Source organism: Bombina bombina, chromosome 5 (genome assembly GCF_027579735.1).
Source record: "Bombina bombina isolate aBomBom1 chromosome 5, aBomBom1.pri, whole genome shotgun sequence".
Lineage (NCBI taxonomy): Eukaryota > Metazoa > Chordata > Amphibia > Anura > Bombinatoridae > Bombina > Bombina bombina.
Window position 1 is genome coordinate 1,152,469,465 of NC_069503.1, and position 27,659 is coordinate 1,152,497,123.

At 40.1% G+C, this 27,659-nt stretch overlaps 1 protein-coding gene across 1 annotated transcript in view; it reads left to right on the plus strand.

The window, feature by feature from the left end:
* Positions 1 to 2,932: 2,932 nt before the first annotated feature.
* FAM83H (family with sequence similarity 83 member H) overlaps positions 2,933 to 27,659 on the plus strand; it is a 306,466-nt gene continuing 281,739 nt past the window's right edge. The window contains exon 1 of the mRNA XM_053715487.1: positions 2,933 to 3,072. The gene's annotated coding sequence lies outside the window, so the exon portion shown is untranslated. The remainder of the gene's footprint in view (positions 3,073 to 27,659) is intronic.

Sequence of the window (27,659 nt, forward strand, 5' to 3'; positions counted from 1 at the left end):
CACAGGCACAATAAGGTGTGAGGAGCTGGGTGGGGGAGGAGGGGTTGGTGGGACACACTATGATATGTATTATACCCCTGTATAGCACTGTGTAGTCTGTTGGCACATCACAGATAACACTGTACACTGTGTAGTGTACAGCTCACAGGCACAATAAGGTGTGAGGAGCTGGGTGGGGGAGGAGGGTGGGTGGGTCACACTATATGTATTATACCCCTGTACAGCACTGTGTAGTCTGTTGGCACATTACAAGGTACACTGTACAGCTCACAGCAGGCACAATAAGGTGTGAGGAGCTGGGTGGGGGAGGAAGGTGGGTGGGTCACACTATGTATTATACCCCTGTACAGCACTGTGTAGTCTGTTGGCACATCGCAGATAACACTGTACACTGTGTAGTGTACAGCTCACAGGCACAATAAGGTGTGAGGAGCTGGGTGGGGGAGGAGGGGGGGGGGTTGGTGGGTCACACTATGTATTATACCCCTGTACAGCACTGTGCAGTCTGTTGGCACATCACAGATAACACTGTACACTCTGTAGTGTACAGCTCACAGGCACAATAAGGTGTGAGGAGCTGGGTGGGGGAGGAGGGTGGGTGGGTCACACTATGTATTAAACCCCTGTACAGCACTGTGTAGTCTGTTGGCACATCACAGATAACACTGTACAGCTCACAGGCACAATAAGGTGTGAGGAGCTGGGTGAGGGAGGAGGGGGAGGAGGTGTGGGTCACACTATGTATTATACCCCTGTACAGCACTGTGTAGTCTGTTGGCACATTACAAGGTACACTGTACAGCTCACAGGCACAATCAGGTGTGAGGAGCTGGGTGGGGGAGGAGGGGTGGGTGGGTCACACTATGTATTATACCCCTGTACAGCACTGTGTAGTCTGTTGGCACATCACAGATAACACTGTACAGCTCACAGGCACAATAAGGTGTGAGGAGCTGGGTGAGGGAGGAGGGGGAGGAGGTGTGGGTCACACTATGTATTATACCCCTGTACAGCACTGTGTAGTCTGTTCTGTTGGCACATTACAAGGTACACTGTACAGCTCACAGGCACAATAAGGTGTGAGGAGCTGGGTGAGGGAGGAGGGGGAGGAGGTGTGGGTCACACTATGTATTATACCCCTGTACAGCACTGTGTAGTCTGTTGGCACATTACAAGGTACACTGTACAGCTCACAGCAGGCACAATAAGGTGTGAGGAGCTGGGTGGGGGAGGAGGGTTGGTGGGACACACTATGTATTATACCCCTGTACAGCACTGTGTAGTCTGTTGGCACATCACAGATAACACTGTACACTGTGTAGTGTACAGCTCACAGGCACAATAAGGTGTGAGGAGCTGGGTGGGGGAGGAGGGGAGGGTGGGTCACAGTATGTATTATACCCCTGTACAGCACTGTGTAGTCTGTTGGCACATCACAGATAACACTGTACAGCTCACAGGCACAATAAGGTGTGAGGAGCTGGGTGAGGGAGGAGGGGAGGGTTGGTGGGACACACTATGTATTATACCCCTGTACAGCACTGTGTAGTCTGTTGGCACATCACAGATAACACTGTACACTGTGTAGTGTACAGCTCACAGGCACAATAAGGTGTGAGGAGCTGGGTGGGGGAGGAGGGTGGGTGGGTCACACTATGTATTATACCCCTGTACAGCACTGTGTAGTCTGTTGGCACATCACAGATAACACTGTACAGCTCACAGGCACAATAAGGTGTGAGGAGCTGGGTGGGGGAGGAGGGGTGGGTCACACTATGTATTATACCCCTGTACAGCACTGTGTAGTCTGTTGGCACATCACAGATAACACTGTACACTGTGTAGTGTACAGCTGACAGGCACAATAAGGTGTGAGGAGCTGAGTGAGGGAGGAGGGGAGGGTTGGTGGGACACACTATGTATTATACCCCTGTACAGCACTGTGTAGTCTGTTGGCACATCACAGATAACACTGTACACTGTGTAGTGTACAGCTCACAGGCACAATAAGGTGTGAGGAGCTGGGTGGGGGAGGATAGTGGGTGGGTCACACTATGTATTATACCCCTGTACAGCACTGTGTAGTCTGTTGGCACATCACAGATAACACTGTACACTGTGTAGTGTACAGCTCACAGGCACAATAAGGTGTGAGGAGCTGGGTGGGGGAGGAGGGGAGGGGTGGGTCACACTATGTATTATACCCCTGTACAGCACTGTGTAGTCTGTTGGCACATTACAAGGTACACTGTACAGCTCACAGCAGGCACAATAAGGTGTGAGGAGCTGGGTGAGGGAGGATAGTGGGTGGGTCACACTATGTATTATACCCCTGTACAGCACTGTGTAGTCTGTTGGCACATCACAGATAACACTGTAGTACTGTACAGCTCACAGGCACAATAAGGTGTGAGGAGCTGGGTGGGGGAGGAGGGTGGGTGGGTCACACTATGTATTATACCCCTGTACAGCACTGTGCAGTCTGTTGGCACATCACAGATAACACTGTACACTGTGTAGTGTACAGCTCACAGGCACAATAAGGTGTGAGGAGCTGGGTGGGGGAGGAGGGTGGGTGGGTCACACTATGTATTATACCCCAGTACAGCACTGTGCAGTCTGTTGGCACATCACAGATAACACTGTACACTGTGTAGTGTACAGCTTACAGGCACAATAAGGTGTGAGGAGCTGGGTGGGGGAGGAGGGTGGGTGGGTCACACTATGTATTATACCCCTGTACAGCACTGTGTAGTCTGTTGGCACATCACAGATAACACTGTAGTACTGTACAGCTCACAGCAGGCACAATAAGGTGTGAGGAGCTGGGTGGGGGAGGAGGGTGGGTGGGTCACACTATGGAATGTTGTCTTATCTGACAAGAGTTTTACAAACACAGCTCTGCCAGTTTCTCTCTGAGTCTGGGGTGGAGCTAGTGTCCTTTTTTTCTTCTTTCCCTGAGGTGCCTGAGTGAGTCAGGAATCTGTTAGGGAGGGGGAAATCCAGGAAGAGACAGAAGCACAGAGAGAGAGAGACACAGAGACGGAGAGAGTTCATCCCACACCTGCCAAGGTACGGCCTAAACTTTATATCTATATCTGTGCCCACTGAGATGGCAAATGCTGACACTGTGCCCAGGTGACATTAGCCACACTGGCAGGGGGCTCTGGGCAAGTTCTCTGGCTCCTGTGCTGGAGTTTGCAGGGGTCAGAGCTGGTGTCAGTGTTGGGCAAGTCTTGGTGGCACAGCTGGTAACCTAACAGTGCCCAGCTGATGCCCTATATATTATTGTATTGGTTATAAAGTGTAAGCTTTTCTGTACAGCTCTATGTAAGTGCAATTACTGATACACAAGTGGAATTGAATAGCTTGTAGTGGAAGTTAGACACTGTGACAGTTTAAACCAGTCCTGTTTTGTATAATCTTGTGTTATCAGGACTGGCTCATGCTAGAGGCAGGACTAGTGCTTAGTTGTCTGCTCATTATCAGGAAAGGCTAAATCAGAGTATATCTACTGTAGGGTGAACAGGACAGGCTAAGACAGTGTATCTATTGTATCTATGTATTTTTATTTGTATAGCACTGCCTGTGTGTACAACACTTTTTTACAGTTGTAATAATAACTATAATAAGGTTGTAAGTGAATGCTAACTTAAAAGGAACACCGAGCGTATGGCGCCCCTATGCTGAAGAGCTTACACTCTAACTTTATAGCAGGGAGGGAAGAGAGAGGCTGTGAGTGCCAGATATAAGTGTAAAGTGCACGAGCGCTGCTGGGTGTGTAATAAATGTATTAGATCTGCAAGTGAGGAATTCTCACGTATAACCCTGTAGAAGCTGCACATGATTTCTTTTTGTTACGTATGACCTGCCCTCGGTATACAGACCTCTCACATACTGCATATATATGTATAGATTGTAAGCTCTTGGGTACCAGTACTCACAGACACTTATTTTCTTTCCAAGCTTATCATTTTGTGATTTATTTAGCTGGAATGAATTCAGCATAAATAGGGTTAAAGAGTGACAAGATTGACCTGTAAAGTGACAGATGGGTGTTAATAAGTGTGTAGAGGTGTCATACAGTACATTATATTCTATACATAGTACATAGTCATGAGTTGTGAGACGCAGTAAGTGTATTATATGCTGCACAATATACATCAACCAAATACAACGAATGCACCTCATCTGTGGCTACTAACAATAAAGTGAGCTGCTGCTATAAGGCAATGTTTTACTGGATTTCCAATCTTTAGTTATATACATACACAATTTATATATACATGCATACACACACACACACACACACACATATATATATATATATATATATATATATATATATATATATATATATACACACACACACATATACATATATATATATATATATATATATATATATATATATATATATATATATATATATATATATATATATACAGGGAGTGCAGAATTATTAGGTATATATATATATATATATACAGGGAGTGCAGAATTATTAGGCAAATGAGTATTTTGACCACATTATCCTCTTTATGCATGTTGTCTTACTCCAAGCTGTATAGGCTCGAAAGCCTACTACCAATTAAGCATATTAGGTGATGTGCATCTCTGTAATGAGAAGGGGTGTGGTCTAATGACATCAACACCCTATATCAGGTGTGCATAATTATTAGGCAACTTCCTTTCCTTTGGCAAAATGGGTCAAAAGAAGGACTTGACAGGCTCAGAAAAGTCAAAAATAGTGAGATATCTTGCAGAGGGATGCAGCACTCTTAAAATTGCAAAGCTTCTGAAGCGTGATCATCGAACAATCAAGCGTTTCATTCAAAATAGTCAACAGGGTCACAAGAAGCGTGTGGAAAAACCAAGGCGCAAAATAACTGCCCATGAACTGAGAAAAGTCAAGCGTGCAGCTGCCAAGATGCCACTTGCCACCAGTTTGGCCATATTTCAGAGCTGCAACATCACTGGAGTGCCCAAAAGCACAAGGTGTGCAATACTCAGAGACATGGCCAAGGTAAGAAAGGCTGAAAGACGACCACCACTGAACAAGACACACAAGCTGAAACGTCAAGACTGGGCCAAGAAATATCTCAAGACTGATTTTTCTAAGGTTTTATGGACTGATGAAATGAGAGTGAGTCTTGATGGGCCAGATGGATGGGCCCGTGGCTGGATTGGTAAAGGGCAGAGAGCTCCAGTCCGACTCAGACGCCAGCAAGGTGGAGGTGGAGTACTGGTTTGGGCTGGTATCATCAAAGATGAGCTTGTGGTGCCTTTTTGGGTTGAGGTTGGAGTCAAGCTCAACTCCCAGTCCTACTGCCAGTTTCTGGAAGACACCTTCTTCAAACAGTGGTACAGGAAGAAGTCTGCATCCTTCAAGAAAAACATGATTTTCATGCAGGACAATGCTCCATCACACGCGTCCAAGTACTCCACAGCGTGGCTGGCAAGAAAGGGTATAAAAGAAGAAAATCTAATGACATGGCCTCCTTGTTCACCTGATCTGAACCCCATTGAGAACCTGTGGTCCATCATCAAATGTGAGATTTACAAGGAGGGAAAACAGTACACCTCTCTGAACAGTGTCTGGAAGACTGTGGTTGCTGCTGCACGCAATGTTGATGGTGAACAGATCAAAACACTGACAGAATCCATGGATGGCAGGCTTTTGAGTGTCCTTGCAAAGAAAGGTGGCTATATTGGTCACTGATTTGTTTTTGTTTTGTTTTTGAATGTCAGAAATGTATATTTGTGAATGTTGAGATGTTATATTGGTTTCACTGGTAAAAATAAATAATTGAAATGGGTATATATTTGTTTTTTGTTAAGTTGCCTAATAATTATGCACAGTAATAGTCACCTGCACACACAGATATCCCCCTAAAATAGCTATAACTAAAAACAAACTAAAAACTACTTCCAAAACTATTCAGCTTTGATATTAATGAGTTTTTTGGGTTCATTGAGAACATGGTTGTTGTTCAATAATAAAATTAATCCTCAAAAATACAACTTGCCTAATAATTCTGCACTCCCTGTGTGTATATATATATATATATATATATATATATATATATATATATATATATATATATATATATATATATATATATATATATATATATATATATATATGTATATGTATGTATATATATATATATATATATATATATATATATATATATATATATATATATATATATATATATATATATACACACACACACACATATACATACATACATACATATACACAGACATATTGACATATATAGTATCTCACAACAGTGAGTACACCCCTCACATTTTTGTAAATATTTTATTATATGTTTTCATGTGACAACACTGAATAAATGACACTTTGTTACAATGTAAAGTAGTGAGTGTACAGCCTGTATAACTGTGTAAATATTTTATTATATCTTTCATGTGACAACACTGAAGAAATGACACTTTGTTACAATGTAAAGTAGTGAGTGTACAGCCTGTATAACAATGTAAAGTAGTGAGTGTACAGCCTGTATAACAGTGTAAAGTAGTGAGTGTACAGCCTGTATAACAATGTAAAGTAGTGAGTGTACAGCCTGTATAACAATGTAAAGTAGTGAGTGTACAGCCTGTATAACAGTGTAAATTTGCTGTCCCCTCAACATAACTCAACACACAGCCATTAATGTCTAAACCGTTGGCAACAAAAGTGAGTACACCCCTAAGTGGAAATGTCCAAATTGGGCCCAATTAGCCATTTACCCTCCCCGGTGTCATGTGACTCGTTAGTGTCACAAGGTCTCAGGTGTGAATGGGGAGCAGGTGTGTTAAATTTGGTGTTATCGCTCTCACACTCTCTCATACTGGTCACTGGAAGTTCAACATGGCACCTCATGGCAAAGAACTCTCTGAGGATCTGAAAAAGAGAATTGTTGCTCTACATAAAGATGGCCTAGGCTATAAGAAGATTGCCAAGACCCTGAAACTGAGCTGCAGCACGGTGGGCAAGATTATACAGTGGTTTCACAGGACAGGTTCCACTCAGAACAGGCTTTGCCATGGTCGACCAAAGAAGCTGAGTGCACCTGCTCAGTGTCATATCCAGAGGTTTTCTTTGGGAAATAGACGTATGAGTGCTGCCAGCATTGCTGCAGAGGTTGAAGGGGTGGGGGGGGTCAGCCTGTCAGACCATATGCTGCACACTGCATCAAATTGGTCTGAATGGCTGTCATCCCAGAACAAAGCCTCTTCTAAAGATGATGCACAATAAAGCCCGCAAACAGTTTGCTGAAGACAAGCAGACTAAGGACATGGATTACTGGAACCATATCCTGTGGTCCAATGAGACCAAGATAAAACTTATTTGGTTCAAATGGTGTCAAGCGTGTGTGGCGGCAACCAGGTGAGGAGTACAAAGACAAGTGTGTCTTGCCTACATTCAAGCATGGTGGTGGGAGTGTCATGGTCTTGGCCTGCATGAGGGCTGCCAGCACAGGGGAGCTACAGTTCATTGAGGGAACCATTAATGCCAACATGTACTGTGACATACTGAAGCAGAGCATGATCCCCTCCCTTCGGAGACTGGGCCGCAGGGCAGTATTCCAACATAACGACCCCAAACACACCTCCAAGTCGACCACTGCCTTGCTAAAGAAGCTGAGGGTAAAGGTGGTGGACTGGCCAAGCATATATCCAGACCTAAACTCTATTGAGCATCTGTGGGGCATCCTCAAGCGGAAGGTGGGGGAGTGCAAGGTCTCTAACATCCACCAGCTCCGTGATGTCGTCATGGAGGAGTGGACAAGGATTCCAGTGGCAACCTGTGAAGCTCTGGTGAACTCCATGCCCAAGAAGGCAGTGCTGGAAAATAATGGTGGCCACACAAAATATTGACACTTTGGGCCCAATTTGCACATTTCCACTTAGGGGTGTACTCACTTTTGTTACCAATAGTTTAGACATTAATAGCTGTGTGTGTTGAGTTATTTTGAGGGGACAGCAAATTACACTGTTATACAGGCTGTACACTCACTATTTTACATTGTAACAAAGTGTCATTTCTTCAGTGTTGTCACATGAAAAGATATAATAAAATATTTACACTGTTATACAGGCTGTACACTCACTACTTTACATTGTAACAAAGTGTCATTTCTTCAGTGTTGTCACATGAAAAGATATAACAAATATTTACACTGTTATACAGGCTGTACACTCACTACTTTACATTGTAACAAAGTGTCATTTCTTCAGTGTTGTCACATGAAAAGATATAATAAATATTTACACTGTTATACAGGCTGTACACTCACTACTTTACATTGTAACAAAGTGTCATTTCTTCAGTGTTGTCACATGAAAGATATAATAAAATATTTACACTGTTATACAGGCTGTACACTCACTACTTTACATTGTAGCAAAGTGTCATTTCTTCAGTGTTGTCACATGAAAAGATATAATAAACTATTTACACTGTTATACAGGCTGTACACTCACTACTTTACATTGTAGTAAAGTGTCATTTCTTCAGTGTTGTCACATGAAAAGATATAATACAATATTTACATTGTTATACAGGCTGTACACTCACTACTTTACATTGTAGCAAAGTGTCATTTCTTCAGTGTTGTCACATGAAAATATATAATAAAATATTTACACTGTTATACAGACTGTACACTCACTACTTTACATTGTAGCAAAGTGTCATTTCTTCAGTGTTGTCACATGAAAAGATATAATAAAATATTTACACTGTTATACAGGCTGTACACTCACTACTTTACATTGTAGCAAAGTGTCATTTCTTCAATGTTGTCACATGAAAAGATATAATAAAATATTTACACCGTTATACAGGCTGTACACTCACTATTTTACATTGTAACAAAGTGTCATTTCTTCAGTGTTGTCACATCAAAAGATATAAAATATTTACAAAAATGTGAGGTGTGTACTCACTTTTGTGAGATACTGTACATACATACATACATACATACATACATATATACACACATACACACAAATGCACATACATACTGACACACACATAAATACATTCATACACACACATACATACATATGCACAGACATACTGACACACACATATATACACACATATATACACACATATATACACACATATACACATATATACACACATACATACACACATATACACACATACATACATATGCACAGACATACTGACACACACACATACACATAAATACATTCATACACACACATACATATGCACAGACATACTGACACACACATATATACACACATATATACACACATATATACACACATATACACACATATACACACATACATACACACATATACACACATACATACATATGCACAGACATACTGACACACACACATACACATAAATACATTCATACACACACATACATATGCACAGACATACTGACACACACATAAATACATTCATACACACACATACATACATATGCACAGACATACTGACACACACACATACACATAAATACATTCATACACACACACACATACGCATAAATACATTCATACACACACATACATACACATAAATACATTCATACATACATATGCACAGACATACTGACACACACACATACACATAAATACATTCATACACACACATACATACATATGCACAGACATACTGACACACACACATACACATAAATACATTCATACACACACACACATACATATGCACAGACATACTGACACACACATAAATACATTCATACACACACATACATACATATGCACAGACATACTGACACACACACATACACATAAATGCATTCATACACACATATAAATACATTCATACACACACATACATACACATAAATATATTCATACACACACATACATACACATAAATATATTCATACACACACATACATACATATAAATACATTCATACACACACATACATACACATAAATACATTCATACACACACATACATACACATAAATACATACATACATACATATGCACAGACATACTGACACACACATAAATACATTCATACACACACATACATACATATAAATACATTCATACACACACACACATACACATAAATACATTCATACACACACATAAATACATTCATACACACACATACATACACATAAATACATTCATACACACACATACATACATATAAATACATTCATACACACACATACATACACATAAATACATTCATACACACACATACATACACATAAATACATTCATACACACACACACATACACATAAATACATTCATACACACACATACATACATATAAATACATTCATACACACACATACATACACATAAATACATTCATACACACACATACATACACATAAATACATTCATGCACACACATACATACACATAAATACATTCATACATACATACATATAAATACATTCATACACACACATACATACACATAAATACATTCATACACACACATACATACACATAAATACATTCATACACACACATACATACATATGCACAGACATACTGACACACACATAAATACATTCATACACACACATACATACATATGCACAGACATACTGACACACACACATACACATAAATGCATTCATACACACACATAAATACATTCATACACACACATACATACACATAAATACATTCATACACACACATACATACATATAAATACATTCATACACACACACATACACATAAATACATTCATACACACACATAAATACATTCATACACACACATACATACACATAAATACATTCATACACACACATACATACACATAAATACATTCATACACACACATACATACATATGCACAGACATACTGACACACACACATAAACATAAATACATTCATACACACACATACATACACATAAATACATTCATACACACACATACATACACATAAATACATTCATACACACACATACATACACATAAATACATTCATACACACACATACATATGCACAGACATACTGACACACACACATAAACATAAATACATTCATACACACACATACATACATATGCACACACATACATACGCACACACATACATACTGACACACACATACATACTGACACACACACATACATACATACATATGCACAGACATACTGACACACACATAAATACATTCATACACACACATACATATATACACACACATACATACATATGCACATACATACTGACACACACACATACACATAAATACATTCATATACAACATACATATGCACATACATACTGACAAACACACATACACATAAATACATTCATATACAACATACATATGCACATACATACTGACACACACATACACATAAATACATTCATATACAACATACATATGCACATACATACTGACACACACACATACACATAAATACATTCATATACAACATACATATGCACAGACATACTGACACACACACATACACATAAATACATTCATATACAACATACATATGCACATACATACTGACACACACACATACACATAAATACATTCATATACAACATACATATGCACATACATACTGACACACACACATACACATAAATACATTCATATACAACATACATATGCACAGACATACTGACACACACACATACACATAAATACATTCATATACAACATACATATGCACAGACATACTGACACACACACATACACATAAATACATTCATACACACACATACATATATACACACATACATACATATGCACATACATACTGACACACACACATACACATAAATACATTCATATACAATATACATATGCACAGACATACTGACACATACACATAAATACATTCATATACACACATAATATAATATGTTTGTCTTATTACTGACATGTCGCTTGTACAGGTACAGTCAGTATAAGTCATGGAATAAAATGACGAGGAATTCCCCTGTATATAGTTACAAGTATCTGTACTTACAGAAGGTAAAGTGCTTGTGTGTGTTCTGCTCCTTGGTTGTATACACGATGGCTCTTTCACAGCATTTTTACTGCCCTTGGGAACAACGATTTTGTTGCTGAAACGCGTTGAGCATTTCATTTTTGATTGGAGCTTGTTTTTATATATATATTATACACTTAGAATAAATCCTTTTGTCTACATCAGCCATTTAACTCCCTCATTGTCTTAACAAGTCACGTTGAACAGAAGCAGTTGTCTAACCCCTAAGGCTCTAGGCCTGCAAGAAGAAATATCGTTAAAGGGACATTATACACTCATTTTTTCTTTGCATAAATGTTTTGTAGATGATCTATTTATATAGCCCACAAAGTTTTTGTTTTTTTAATGTATAGTTTTGCTTATTTTTAAAGAACATTGCTCTGATTTTCAGACTCCTAATCAAGCCACAAATTTTTATGAGAATACCGTCAGCTACCTACTCCAGCTTGCTCCTGTTTGTGTAAAGGGTCTTTTCATATGCAAAGGAAGGGGGAGGGTCTTATTTCCCACTTGCAGTGGGTGTTCCTGTAACCTATTTAACAGAGATAAACTGAGAGATACTAAGTAAGTTTTTAAACCATTTTATACTGGATTTTTATATCGGTATCTGTGCCGTTTATTCTTTACAGTAGTGTCTATTACATGCAGTTAAAGGAAAATGAGTGTATACTGTCCCTTTAAGTATATGTGAGCACCACTCGTGCTGTGAGTGGAGAGTACACGTGAACGGGCTCTGTAATCACAGGGTATAAATTCTGGGCAGGGCTCAGGGAGTTACACATAACTAGGAGAAAGAAGTTCTACACATAAGCAGAACAGGTCCAGCTTGTGTGTGGTTCTGGCCTGGTCTGGAGGACTTAGAACACATCCAGCTGTGAAAGGGTTAATGCCTATTTGGGAATTAGAGAACAACAGAACTACTTGTTAGAGGCAAAGGACAAAATAACTTAATTCCCTCTCACCCTCACATTCCTCTCCCTTGTGCCTCGTCACCTCAGTGCTCACATATTATTCATTCATTCACTCATTCCCTCTCACCCTCACATTCCTCTCCCTTGTGTCTCGTCACCTCAGTGCTCACATATTATTCATTCATTCACTCATTCCCTCTCACCCTCACATTCCTCTCCCTTGTGCCTGGTCACCTCAGTGCTCACATATTATTCATTCATTCACTCATTCCCTCTCACCCTCACATTTCTCTCCCTTGTGTTTCGTCACCTCAGTGCTCACATATTATTCATTCATTCACTCATTCCCTCTCACCCTCACATTCCTCTCCCTTGTGTCTGGTCACCTCAGTGCTCACATATTATTCATTCATTCACTCATTCCCTCTCACCCTCACATTTCTCTCCCTTGTGTCTGGTCACCTCAGTGCTCACATATTATTCATTCACTCATTTACTTATTCCCTCTCACCCTCAAATTCCTCTCCCTTGTGTCTCGTCACCTCAGTGCTCACATATTATTCATTCATTCACTCATTCCCTCTCACCCTCACATTCCTCTCCCTTGTGTCTGGTCACCTCAGTGCTCACATATTATTCATTCTCTCTCACCCTCACATTCCTCTCCCTTGTGTCTGGTCACTTCAGTGCTCACATATTATTCATTCATTCATTTACTTATTCCCTCTCACCCTCAAATTCCTCTCCCTTGTGTCTGGTCACCTCAGTGCTCACATATTATTCATTCATTCACTCATTCCCTCTCACCCTCACATTCCTCTCCCTTGTGTCTGGTCACCTCAGTGCTCACATATTATTCATTCATTCATTTACTTATTCCCTCTCACCCTCAAATTCCTCTCCCTTGTGTCTCGTCACCTCAGTGCTCACATATTATTCATTCATTCACTCATTCCCTCTCACCCTCACATTCCTCTCCCTTGTGTCTGGTCACCTCAGTGCTCACATATTATTCAGTCATTCACTCATTCCCTCTCACCCTCACATTTCTCTCCCTTGTGTCTCGTCACCTCAGTGCTCACATATTATTCATTCATTCACTAATTCCCTCTCACCCTCACATTTCTCTCCCTTGTGTCTCGTCACCTCAGTGCTCACATATTATTCATTCATTCACTCATTCCCTCTCACCCTCACATTCCTCTCCCTTGTGTCTGGTCACCTCAGTGCTCACATATTATTCATTCATTCATTCACTCATTCCCTCTCACCCTCACATTTCTCTCCCTTGTGTCTGGTCACCTCAGTGCTCACATATTATTCAGTCATTCATTCCCTCTCACCCTCACATTCCTCTCCCTTGTGTCTGGTCACCTCAGTGCTCACATATTATTTATTCATTCATTTACTTATTCCCTCTCACCCTCAAATTCCTCTCCCTTGTGTCTGGTCACCTCAGTGCTCACATATTATTTATTCATTCATTTACTTATTCCCTCTCACCCTCAAATTCCTCTCCCTTGTGTCTGGTCACCTCAGTGCTCACATATTATTCATTCATTCACTCATTCCCTCTCACCCTCACATTTCTCTCCCTTGTGTCTCGTCACCTCAGTGCTCACATATTATTCAGTCATTCATTCCCTCTCACCCTCACATTCCTCTCCCTTGTGTCTCGTCACCTCAGTGCTCACATATTATTCATTCATTCATTTACTTATTCCCTCTCACCCTCAAATTCCTCTCCCTTGTGTCTGGTCACCTCAGTGCTCACATATTCATTCATTCCCTCTCACCCTCACATTCCTATCCCTTGTGTCTGGTCACCTCAGTTCTCACATATTATTCATTCACTCATTTACTTATTCCCTCTCACCCTCAAATTCCTCTCCCTTGTGTCTGGTCACTTCAGTTCTCACATATTATTCATTCACTCATTTACTTATTCCCTCTCACCCTCAAATTCCACTCCCTTGTGTCTGGTCACTTCAGTGCTCACATATTATTCATTCACTCTCACCCTCACATTCCTCTCCCTTGTGTCTGGTCACTTCAGTGCTCACATATTATTCATTCACTCATTTTCTTATTCCCTCTCACCCTCACATTCCTCTCCCTTGTGTCTGGTCACTTCAGTTCTCACATATTATTCATTCACTCATTTACGTATTCCCTCTCACCCTCAAATTCCACTCCCTTGTGTCTGGTCACCTCAGTGCTCACATATTATTCATTCATTCATTCCCTCTCACCCTTAAATTCCTCTCCCTTGTGTCTGGTCACCTCAGTGCTCACATATTATTCATTCATTCCCTCTCACCCTCACATTCCTCTCCCTTGTGTCTGGTCACCTCAGTTCTCACATATTATTCATTCACTCATTTACTTATTCCCTCTCACCCTCACATTCCTCTCCCTTGTGTCTGGTCACCTCAGTTCTCACATATTATTCATTCACTCATTTACTTATTCCCTCTCACCCTCACATTCCTCTCCCTTGTGTCTGGTCACCTCAGTGCTCACATATTATTCATTCATTCATTCACTCATTCCCTCTCACCCTCACATTCCTCTCCCTTGTGCCTGGTCACCTCAGTGCTCACATATTATTCATTCATTCACTCATTCCCTCTCACCCTCACATTTCTCTCCCTTGTGTCTCGTCACCTCAGTGCTCACATATTATTCATTCATTCACTCATTCCCTCTCACCCTCACATTCCTCTCCCTTGTGTCTGGTCACCTCAGTGCTCACATATTATTCATTTTCTCTCACCCTCACATTCCTCCCTTGTGTCTGGTCACTTCAGTGCTCACATATTATTCATTCATTCATTTACTTATTCCCTCTCACCCTCAAATTCCTCTCCCTTGTGTCTGGTCACCTCAGTGCTCACATATTATTCATTCATTCACTCATTCCCTCTCACCCTCACATTCCTCTCCCTTGTGTCTGGTCACCTCAGTGCTCACATATTATTCATTTTCTCTCACCCTCACATTCCTCTCCCTTGTGTCTGGTCACTTCAGTGCTCACATATTATTCATTCATTCATTTACTTATTCCCTCTCACCCTCACATTCCTCTCCCTTGTGTCTGGTCACCTCAGTGCTCACATATTATTCATTCATTCACTCATTCCCTCTCACCCTCACATCCCTCTCCCTTGTGTCTGGTCACCTCAGTGCTCACATATTATTCATTCATTCATTTACTTATTCCCTCTCACCCTCAAATTCCTCTCCCTTGTGTCTCGTCACCTCAGTGCTCACATATTAGTCATTCATTCACTCATTCCCTCTCACCCTCACATTCCTCTCCCTTGTGTCTGGTCACCTCAGTGCTCACATATTATTCAGTCATTCACTCATTTCCTCTCACCCTCACATTTCTCTCCCTTGTGTCTGGTCACCTCAGTGCTCACATATTATTCATTCATTCACTAATTCCCTCTCACCCTCACATTTCTCTCCCTTGTGTCTCGTCACCTCAGTGCTCACATATTATTCATTCATTCACTCATTCCCTCTCACCCTCACATTCCTCTCCCTTGTGTCTGGTCACCTCAGTGCTCACATATTATTCATTCATTCATTCACTCATTCCCTCTCACCCTCACATTTCTCTCCCTTGTGTCTGGTCACCTCAGTGCTCACATATTATTCAGTCATTCATTCCCTCTCACCCTCACATTCCTCTCCCTTGTGTCTGGTCACCTCAGTGCTCACATATTATTCATTCATTCACTCATTCCCTCTCACCCTCACATTTCTCTCCCTTGTGTCTGGTCACCTCAGTGCTCACATTATTTATTCATTCATTTACTTATTCCCTCTCACCCTCAAATTCCTCTCCCTTGTGTCTGGTCACCTCAGTGCTCACATATTATTCATTCATTCACTCATTCCCTCTCACCCTCACATTTCTCTCCCTTGTGTCTCGTCACCTCAGTGCTCACATATTATTCAGTCATTCATTCCCTCTCACCCTCACATTCCTCTCCCTTGTGTCTCGTCACCTCAGTGCTCACATATTATTCATTCATTCATTTACTTATTCCCTCTCACCCTCAAATTCCTCTCCCTTGTGTCTGGTCACCTCAGTGCTCACATATTCATTAATTCCCTCTCACCCTCACATTCCTCTCCCTTGTGTCTGGTCACCTCAGTTCTCACATATTATTCATTCACTCATTTACTTATTCCCTCTCACCCTCAAATTCCTCTCCCTTGTGTCTGGTCACTTCAGTTCTCACATATTATTCATTCACTCATTTACTTATTCCCTCTCACCCTCAAATTCCACTCCCTTGTGTCTGGTCACTTCAGTGCTCACATATTATTCATTCACTCTCACCCTCACATTCCTCTCCCTTGTGTCTGGTCACTTCAGTGCTCACATATTATTCATTCACTCATTTTCTTATTCCCTCTCACCCTCACATTCCTCTCCCTTGTGTCTGGTCACTTCAGTTCTCACATATTATTCATTCACTCATTTACGTATTCCCTCTCACCCTCAAATTCCACTCCCTTGTGTCTGGTCACCTCAGTGCTCACATATTATTCATTCATTCATTCCCTCTCACCCTCAAATTCCTCTCCCTTGTGTCTGGTCACCTCAGTGCTCACATATTATTCATTCATTCCCTCTCACCCTCACATTCCTCTCCCTTGTGTCTGGTCACCTCAGTTCTCACATATTATTCATTCACTCATTTACTTATTCCCTCTCACCCTCACATTCCTCTCCCTTGTGTCTGGTCACCTCAGTTCTCACATATTATTCATTCACTCATTTACTTATTCCCTCTCACCCTCACATTCCTCTCCCTTGTGTCTGGTCACCTCAGTGCTCACATATTATTCATTCACTCTCACCCTCACATTCCTCTCCCTTGTGTCTGGTCACTTCAGTGCTCACATATTATTCATTCACTCATTTTCTTATTCCCTCTCACCCTCACATTCCTCTCCCTTGTGTCTGGTCACTTCAGTGCTCACATATTATTCATTCACTCATTTTCTTATTCCCTCTCACCCTCACATTCCTCTCCCTTGTGTCTGATCACCTCAGTTCTCACATATTATTCATTCCCTCTCACCCTCACATTCCTCTCCCTTGTGTCTGGTCACTTCAGTGCTCACATATTATTCATTCATTATCTCCACTCCGCTCATTCCCTGTGTTTCCCACACCCCACTGTATATCACTGTCAGTCAGTCACCATACTTAGTGTCTCTTTTCAAACATACATGCCTCGCTCATTCATTCTTTGTGTACCTTCCTCATTCCTTCTAGCACCTCTACATACTGACACGTTTCATCATTCATTTCTCATCATTCATAATTTCCCCTCCCCAAACTAACAAGCTTTCTTCTTCTTTTTTCCCACTCACACACATTTTCATTCTCTCTCATTATTTTAATCTCCTTTACCTAAACCTTTACGCTTTTGTTTATTCATTATCTCTCTTCTCCATAATAACCATTAACTGATGATTGCACAAAGTCCAAAATTGTGTATGTAGGCAGCAAAACACAGTAAATTATAGACTAAGTTCCACTTTGCTGATTATAACAGAGGAACCAAACTTATTATTAGCTTAATGCTAATTTACTAAAAAATGTGGCAGTGGAGTAGGTAGGTCAGTAGGTGCTCGGTGTATAGGAAGAGGTATTAGCAGCAGGTAAGGTCAATAGGTGTTGAGTGTATAGGAAGAGGTATTAGCAGCAGGTAAGGTCAGTAGGTGCTGGGTGTATAGGAAGAGGTATTAGCAACAGGTAAGGTCAGTAGGTGCTGGGTGTATAGGAAGAGGTATTAGCAGCAGGTAAGGTCAGTAGGTGCTGGATGTATAGGAAGAGGTATCAGCAGCAGGTAAGGTCAGTAGGTGCTGGGTGTATAGGAAGAGGTATTAGCAGTAGATAAGGTCAGTAGGTACTGGGTGTATAGGAAGAGGTATTAGCAGCAGGTAAGGTCAGTAGGTGCTGGGTGTATAGGAAGAGGTATTAGCAGCAGGTAGGGTCAGTAGGTGCTGGGTGTATAGGAAGAGGTATTAGCAGCAGGTAAGGTCAGTAGGTGCTGGGTGTATAGGAAGAGGTATTAGCAGTAAGTAAGGTCAATAGGTGCTGGGTGTATAGGAAGAGGTATTAGCTGCAGGTAAGGTCAGTAGGTGCTGGGTGTATAGGAAGAGGTATTAGCAGCAGGTAAGGTCAGTAGGTGCTGGGTGTATAGTAAGAGGTATAAGCAGCAGGTAAGGTCAGTAGGTGCTGGGTGTATAGGAAGAGGTATTAGCAGCAGGTAAGGTCAGTAGGTGCTGGGTGTATAGGAAGAGGTATTAGCAGCAGGTAAGGTCAGTAGGTGCTGGGTGTATAGGAAGAGGTATTTGCAGCAGGTAAGGTCAGTAGGTGCTGGGTGTATAGGAAGAGGTATTAGCAGCAGGTAAGGTCAGTAGGTGCTGGGTGTATAGGAAGAGGTATTAGCAGCAGGTAAGGTCAGTAGGTGCTGGGTGCATAGGAAGAGGTATTAGCAGCAGGTAAGGTCAGTAGGTGCTGGGTGTATAGGAAGAGGTATTAGCAGCAGGTAAGGTCAGTAGGTGCTGGGTGCATAGGAAGAGGTATTAGCAGCAGGTAAGGTCAGTAGGTGCTGGGTGTATAGGAAGAGGTATAAGCAACGGGTAAGGTCAGTAGGTACTGGGTGTATAGGAAGAGGTATAAGCAACGGGTAAGGTCAGTAGGTGCTGGGTGTATAGGAAGAGGTATTAGCAGCAGGTAAGGTCAGTAGGTGCTGGGTGTATAGGAAGAGGTATTAGCAGCAGGTACGGTCAGTAGGTGCTGGGTGTATAGGAAGAGGTATTAGCAGCAGGTACGGTCAGTAGGTGCTGGGTGTATAGGAAGAGGTATTAGCAGCAGGTAAGGTCAGTAGGTGCTGGGTGTATAGGAAGAGGTATTAGCAACAGGTAAGGTCAGTAGGTGCTGGGTGTATAGGAAGAGGTATTAGCAGCAGGTAAGGGCAGTAGGTGCTGGGTGTATAGGAAGAGGTATTAGCAGCAGGTAAGGTCAGTAGGTGCTGGGTGTATAGGAAGAGGTATTAGCAGCAGGTAAGGTCAGTAGGTGCTGGGTGTATAGGAAGAGGTATTAGCAGCAGGTAAGGTCAGTAGGTGCTGGGTGCATAGGAAGAGGTATTAGCAGCAGGTAAGGTCAGTAGGTGCTGGGTGTATAGGAAGAGTTATTAGCAGCAGGTAAGGTCAGTAGGGTTGTGGTCTTGCTATAGTGTTTACTTTCAAATTCTAGTATGAGCGCTATTTCCGATGTGCAGTAAAAGCTTAAAAAAAATCATATCGTTCACAAGCAAAAGTTAGTGTGTCATTTGTGATATATCCCTATGTTTTAAAAATGTTCCTTTTTATAAGCAACATTTGCATTTTTTTACAGCCCAGGGTCATATCCTTTGTGTATGTTTATCGTATCTCCTATGATGTGGACAGTCAATGACAGATATAAATGAGCTCCTGCACATATCAATTATTTTGTAGCATGTTGCAGGGTCTATGGTCTGCAGGGTGTACTCCAGCCTGTCTGCAGGTTACAATAGTAAGAGGTTCTTTATAAGGAAGGCAGTAAATGGCTGTGCATGTTATGGGGAATGAAAATAAGGAAAGGTGAACAAAGTCTTAGTGCAGGATAAAGCAAGCTCTGAGACTGCATAGAGAAGATTTCACAATGAAGTCTACTCCCCCTTGGCTGGTGCTGTAACTTCCTTGTAAGCACAGGATAATGGGGGAATGATGTGTCATATTCTTGTGAGGGGCACCACAATCCCATCTTGTGTCCACTGATCTCCTTATGTACAAAGCCATCAGCACTAGTAGCCACAGAATGTGCATTATGTGCTGAGTTTGCAGCAGGTCCATAAAGGGCTCATTATTCAGTACAGACGTGTTTGTGCTGTATGTCTTACAGAACACACCTTCTTCATATTGCAGGGGTTAAACACCTTGTTAGCAAGTGGTATAAATAGCATGCTCAGACAAGTTACATGGCTTCTTGCACACAACACATCTGGCGCTTTACTGTGCCTGTGACCTGCACCATCACTATTCTGCACACTTGTCTGCTTGTAAATGCAACTCTATGAAACTGAGCAGTGACAATTATTAGTCACAGTGAGGTGTGCATGACCAATGACAATACTGGGGTAGGTACAATCCTGCATGCAGGTGATGTAGTGACTTGTTAGACAGATAATTAGGGATATGTAAAAAGACAAATGGATAAGAATATTGTAGTATTTTAATAATTATTCTGTGAAACCAGATATGTTGTTACATAACAAATGCACAAAGCTCACACTCTCCTGAGCAGCCGGCAGGGGTACCTGTAGATTACAGAAGGTATATATTTATATTTCTCCCTAATTACCTGCAGCAGACAATCAATATACTATTCCAGGTGTTTGTCTCTAAACTGCAAAATAATGCAAATGTTGATAATGTTTTAATGCAATTCTTTTGTATGTAGACTTTTAGCAATGTTGACCACCGTCTTGTGCTCCAAACCCTCCCATTTGCGACACAGCCCTTTTGTGGTTCTCTTCCTACCTGTCTAACCATACCATTAGTGCAGCCTTCTCTGTGGCATCCTCTGTTCCTTTACCACTTTCTGTTGAGGTACCACAAGGCTCTGTCCTCGGTCCCCTTCTCTTCTCAATCTACAGTCATCATCATTAGGTTGCTTAATAAACTCCCACTGTTTTCAATATCATTTGTATGCCGATGGCACCCAAATCTACCTCTCTGTACCAGACCTATCTCCTTCCTTGCAAATGCGGGTCACTAACTGTCTACCTCTAATCTCATCCTGGATGTCCTCTCTCTACCTTAAAGGGACAGAAAAGTCAAAATTATGCTTGCACGATTCAGATAGAGCAGGTCATTTGAGGATCCTTTTAAATTCACTTCTATTTTCAAATTTGCTTTGTTCTCTTGGTCCCTTGTTGAAAATGAATACGCACATATCCTACACTAGTGGGAGCTAGCTGTTGATTGGTGCCTGCACACATTTGTCTCTTGTGATTGGCTAACTAGATGTGTTCAGCTATCTGCCAGTAGGTAATGCTGTTCCTTCAGCAAAGGATAACAAGAGAATGAAGCACATTTGATAAGAGAAGTAAAATAGAAAGTTGTTTAAAATTGTATGTTCTATCCAAAACCAGAAAATAAAATGTTGGTTTCCTGTCCCTTTAAGCTAAAGCTCTTCAAAACTGTGCTCCTTATTATCCCATTTTCCCACCTTCTTTCAAAATCTCCACTCCCCATCTCTCTATAACTATTGACAATGCCATCATTACCCCTACCCCGCATGTCTGATGTCTTGGGGTCACACTTGACTCAGATCTTTCTTTTACTCCTCACATCAGTCTTTGGCCAATTCATGCCACTTCCACCTTAAAAAACATCTCTAAAATTAGACACTTCCTTACACAAGACACAACTAAGATTTGAATCCACTCTCTCATCCTTTCCCGCCTCGATTACTGCAACTCCATCCTCTCTGGTCTCCCCAGCTGCCGTCTAGCTTCTTTAAATCCATAATGAATGCCTCGGCCAGGCTCATCTTCCTTTACACGTCGCCCTTCATCTGCTGCTCCTCTCTGCCAATCCCTTTACTGGCTTCCTCTTGCCTCTAGGATTAAACACAAAATCCTCACTCTGACATACAAAGCCTTCAACTGCACTGCCCCCCCCCCCCCATATCTCAGACCTTGTCTCCAGATACTCTGCCTCCTGTCCCCTTTGCTCTGCTCACAATCTCCTACTCTCCTCCTCTCTTGTTACCTCCTCACATTCCCGTTTACAGGACTTCTCCAGACTGGCTCCCATCTTGTGGAACTCCCTGCCTCACTCTACAAGACTCTCACCTAGTTTTTAAAGTTTCAAGCGCTCCCTAATGTCAGTATATAGCCAGGTTATAATACAATTTATTTAATAATTATTCTTTAAAATAGCCCCCAATTAAAATGCATATACGAAACAATTAAAATCAATATTTATTCCTAAATTCTTTACGATAAGTTAAAGTTATAAACACATTGAATTATATTTATAGAAACCAGATTATGAATCAAATGATACCACTTATGCTGTTTATAATATTTTTTACAAAGATCATAAAAATATACCTTTACAATTTACCTTATTCACAATAATCGCATTAAAATACCACAATAAAATACTAGAATCTGCTGTTATTAACCAATAACTCTAGTTCAGTGCCCAATATGGATTACCAACTTACTATGCTTAATTAATAACTAACAGGGATTTAATCACAATATCCAGTTTATGTAGAGTTCTGAAATTGTTCGCTATAATGACTGACTTATAAATCTGGAGTGTAAAACCCTGTCTAGCAAATAAATTATTTTTCTCTACAATAACGCAAATTCTAAAATATATCTATATAGCTGCAATTATAAATTAATAGCACTAAATATGACTAGTTAAACTACACAGGACTATAAACATGAGCTTAAAATACTAATTGTGCCCTTTTTAAAATTACTAACGGCAATCTGGTTGTAGTTACCAAAATACCTTTTGATTTAAATATTATATATATATTTATCAATCGCGTATACTTTACCCAAATAACCAGTTCAATGTTTCAGCTTCCAGAATTTCTTGTGGATCATCTATGGAGGATTTACTCACAATGTGCAAAGATTCAAGTCTCAAATTGTTAATCTTTCCTTGTTTAAGAAAGTCTGAGTCTGTCTGTATCCCCCTTGTCTTTGAGTGTGTTTGCCTCTTTATCCAAAAATAAAGAAAGCCTCCTCCTTTTCCTTAATCACTCCCACGGATTTTTGATAGGCCCTCGGAGCTTGTCTTTGGATTGACCCTAACAGAGCTGAGCATTGATTAGCCCTTTGAGCTGAAACATTTGATTGGCCTACTGGGAACATATGTTTTAAACAGTCAATTTGTTTGGTTGTCATATGAGTCTTAATCCCCTAGGGGGCAGCAAAGACAAACGGTTTCATTTTTAACATTGCTAACAGTAAACTATATAATTTAATATGTATATTTAGTATATTCACTATTATCTGATATTAATAAACTATGTGATCAGCATATATATCCCATTTAATATAATTGAAAATGTACAATTTGAGATCACACACTAGTATTATCAATTCTATGTTAAAATAGAAAATATTTATATAGACATCCTATAAATTCCACTTATAATATTTTTAGAGATGTATTTAAAGTTATATAAATATTTAGTGCATAAACCATATGATATGACTTAGGTCACCCCATTCAGGCAATCCTGTATCAGCATCTATTAGCCCCATCTGGAAGATAGAAAAAATAAAAATATGTTATATATTTTAAAATGGGATTGTTACAATTGTTATTTAATCTAATACAAATCTGAATTGCATTTCCCATATCCATATATAGATATTTATACAGTCTGAGTAAGAATTAAATCTTTGAGAATTATACAGTTTATATAGATGAATTTCTAACTTCTCTTTTTAAAATCAAGATTTAAATTATTATGTGCTTTCAGGGTTAAACACGTCTCTCTGTTTTTTCTTGCTATTTCTTACTTGAAACGCCAGCTCGTCTTGGAGATGTATATTGGGGGCTTAGGATGGGACAATTTATCACCTATATGCTAAGGGCTATTTCCTCTAAATATGTTTGTATATTCCCCTATTCTAACAGACGGACCGTCTGTTCTTTACAGGGGTTCCTGTAATCTAAGAAATGAATTTCTTTGACTAAATTAATTTAGAGATTTCAATCTGGGAAGGCTATCCAACGATAATTCATTAGAAGTTATCTCTCTTCTGAGACCGTGATCAAAGGCTCTTTAGATGTGACATTATCTCTTATAATTTGGGACCAATGTTTGTTTTTCTTTAGAAGTCCTGTCTATTTCTTTTGTTCTACAAGTCTCTTGTTGATAGCAAAAGGGAGGGGTTGATATCACTCATTACAGTGTTTGTTCGCAATGCACCTAAATCAATTCATAGTAGATATTAGCTAAATGAAATATTAGATTCTATGATACATCTGTAGTTTATTTAAGGTTAATTCACAGATACCCTGACACTAAAGACTCTAGTGTTCAGGGATGCATAAAACCTACACTAACTTTTCCTAACCCCAGTTCCTCTCCTCCTTTGTAATCCCCTTGAACCCCCTTAGCTTGTAAGCCTATGAGCCCAGCTGTTTGTAGATCACCTTCATAAGAGCTGACTACAACAGTGCAACTCTTGGCAGGGCCCTCTACCTGCTTAATTTCTATAAATGTTACTATTATATACAACGCGTATGTTTATAGCGCTGCATAATCTGTTGGTGCTTTAGAAATAACTGATAATAATGTGGTACTTAAGACCTTTTGTAATGTGGAGCTTAATTGCTGATATATTGTGTACATATATATAAATGTGTTCTGTGCGCAGACCTTATGTAATGCTCCTCTTAATTACTGATAAATACTGCGCATATATAGACATTTACTGTGTGTGCAGATCTTTGTAATGCAGCCTCTTAATTACTGATATATACTGTGCATATATAAACATTTATTGTGTGTGCAGACCTTATGTAATGTAGCACTAATTACTGATATATACTGTGCATATATAAACATTTATTGTGTGTGCAGACCTTATGTAATGTGACATATAATTACTGATACATACTGTGCATATATAAATATTTATTGTGTGTGCAGATCTTATGTAATGTAGCATTAATTACTGATATATACTGTGCATATATAAACATTTATTGTGCGCGCAGACCTTATGTAATGTAGCACTAATTACTGATATATACTGTGCATATATAAACATTTATTGTGCGCGCAGACCTTATGTAATGTAGCACTAATTACTGATATATACTGTGCATATATAAACATTTATTGTGTGTGCAGACCTTATGTAATGTAGCATTAATTACTGATATATACTGTGCGTATATAAACATTTATTGTGTGTGCAGACCTTATGTAATGTAGCATGAATTACTGATATATACTGTGCATATTTAAACATTTATTGTGTGTGCAGACCTTATGTAATGTAGCATTAACTACTGATATATACTGTGCATATATAAACATTTATTGTGTGTGCAGACCTTATGTAATGTAGCATTAATTACTGATATATAATGTGCATATATAGACATTTACTGTGTGTGCAGATCTTTGTAATGCAGCCTCTTAATTACTGATATATACTGTGAATATATAAACATTTATTTTGTGTGCAGACTTTTTGCCATGTGATGCTTTATAACTGATATATAATGTGCATATATAAACATTTATTGTGTGTGTAGACGTTTTGTTATGTGGCACTTAATTACTGATATATACTGTGCAAATATAAACATTAATTGTGTGTGCAGACCTTATGTAATACAGCATTAATTACTGATATATACTGTGCATATATAAACATTTATTTTGTGTGCAGAACTTTTGTAATGTGGTGCTTAATTACTGATATATACTGTGCATATATAAACATTTATTGTGTGTGCAGAACTTTTGTAATGTGGTGCTTAATTGTTGATGTATACCGAGCATATATAAATATTTATTGTGTGGAAAGACCTTTTGTAATGCAGCGCTTAATTGCTGATATATACTAAGCATATATAAACATTTAGGGCTAGATTATAGGTTTAGTACAAAATATCGCTAGCGCACGCAAATGTGCACTTGTATTACAAGTGATGTGCAATGCCAATGTGACCACGCGTTCACATTGCAAGTAAGCATTGTGCTCATTAGAAAGCGATTCCATAGGCTCCAATGGGAGCCTCGTTCTGATGCTGTCATACACGCTGGTGTGCTGTTACTTACTATTCCTGCTACATATACAACCAAGCACGCTATTGCCCTTACTCACTGCAATATTTACTATTCCTGCTGCAGATACTGCTACCTATACAACCAAGCACTCTACTGGCCTTACTCGCTGCATTACTTACTATTCCTGCTGCAGATACCTCTACCTATGCAACCAAGCACTCTACTGACCTTACTCACTGTAATACTTACTATTCCTGCTGCAGATACTGCTACCTATACAACCAAGCACTCTACTGGCCTTACTCACTGCAATACTTACTATTCCTGCTGCAGATACCTCTATCTATGCAACCAAGCACTATACTGGCCTTACTCACTGCAATGCTTACTATTCCTGATGCAGATACCGCTACCTATACATCCAAGCACTCTACTGGCCTTACTCACTGCAATACTTACTATTCCTGCTGCAGATACCGCTACCTATACAACCAAGCACTCTACTGGCCTTACTCACTGCAATACTTACTATTCCTGCTGCAGATACCACTACCTATACAACCAAGCACTCTACTGACCTTACTCACTGCAATACTTACTATTCCTTCTGCAGATACCACTACCTATACAACCTAGCACTCTACTGAACTTACTCACTGCAATACTTATTATTCATGTTGCAGATACTGCTACCTATACAACCAAGCACTCTACTGGCCTTACTCACTGCAATACTTACTATTCCTGCTGCAGATACTGCTACCTATATGCTATCTATACAACCAAGCACTCTATTGGCCTTACTCACTGCAATACTTACTATTCCTGCTGCAGATACTGCTACCTATACAACCAAGCACTCT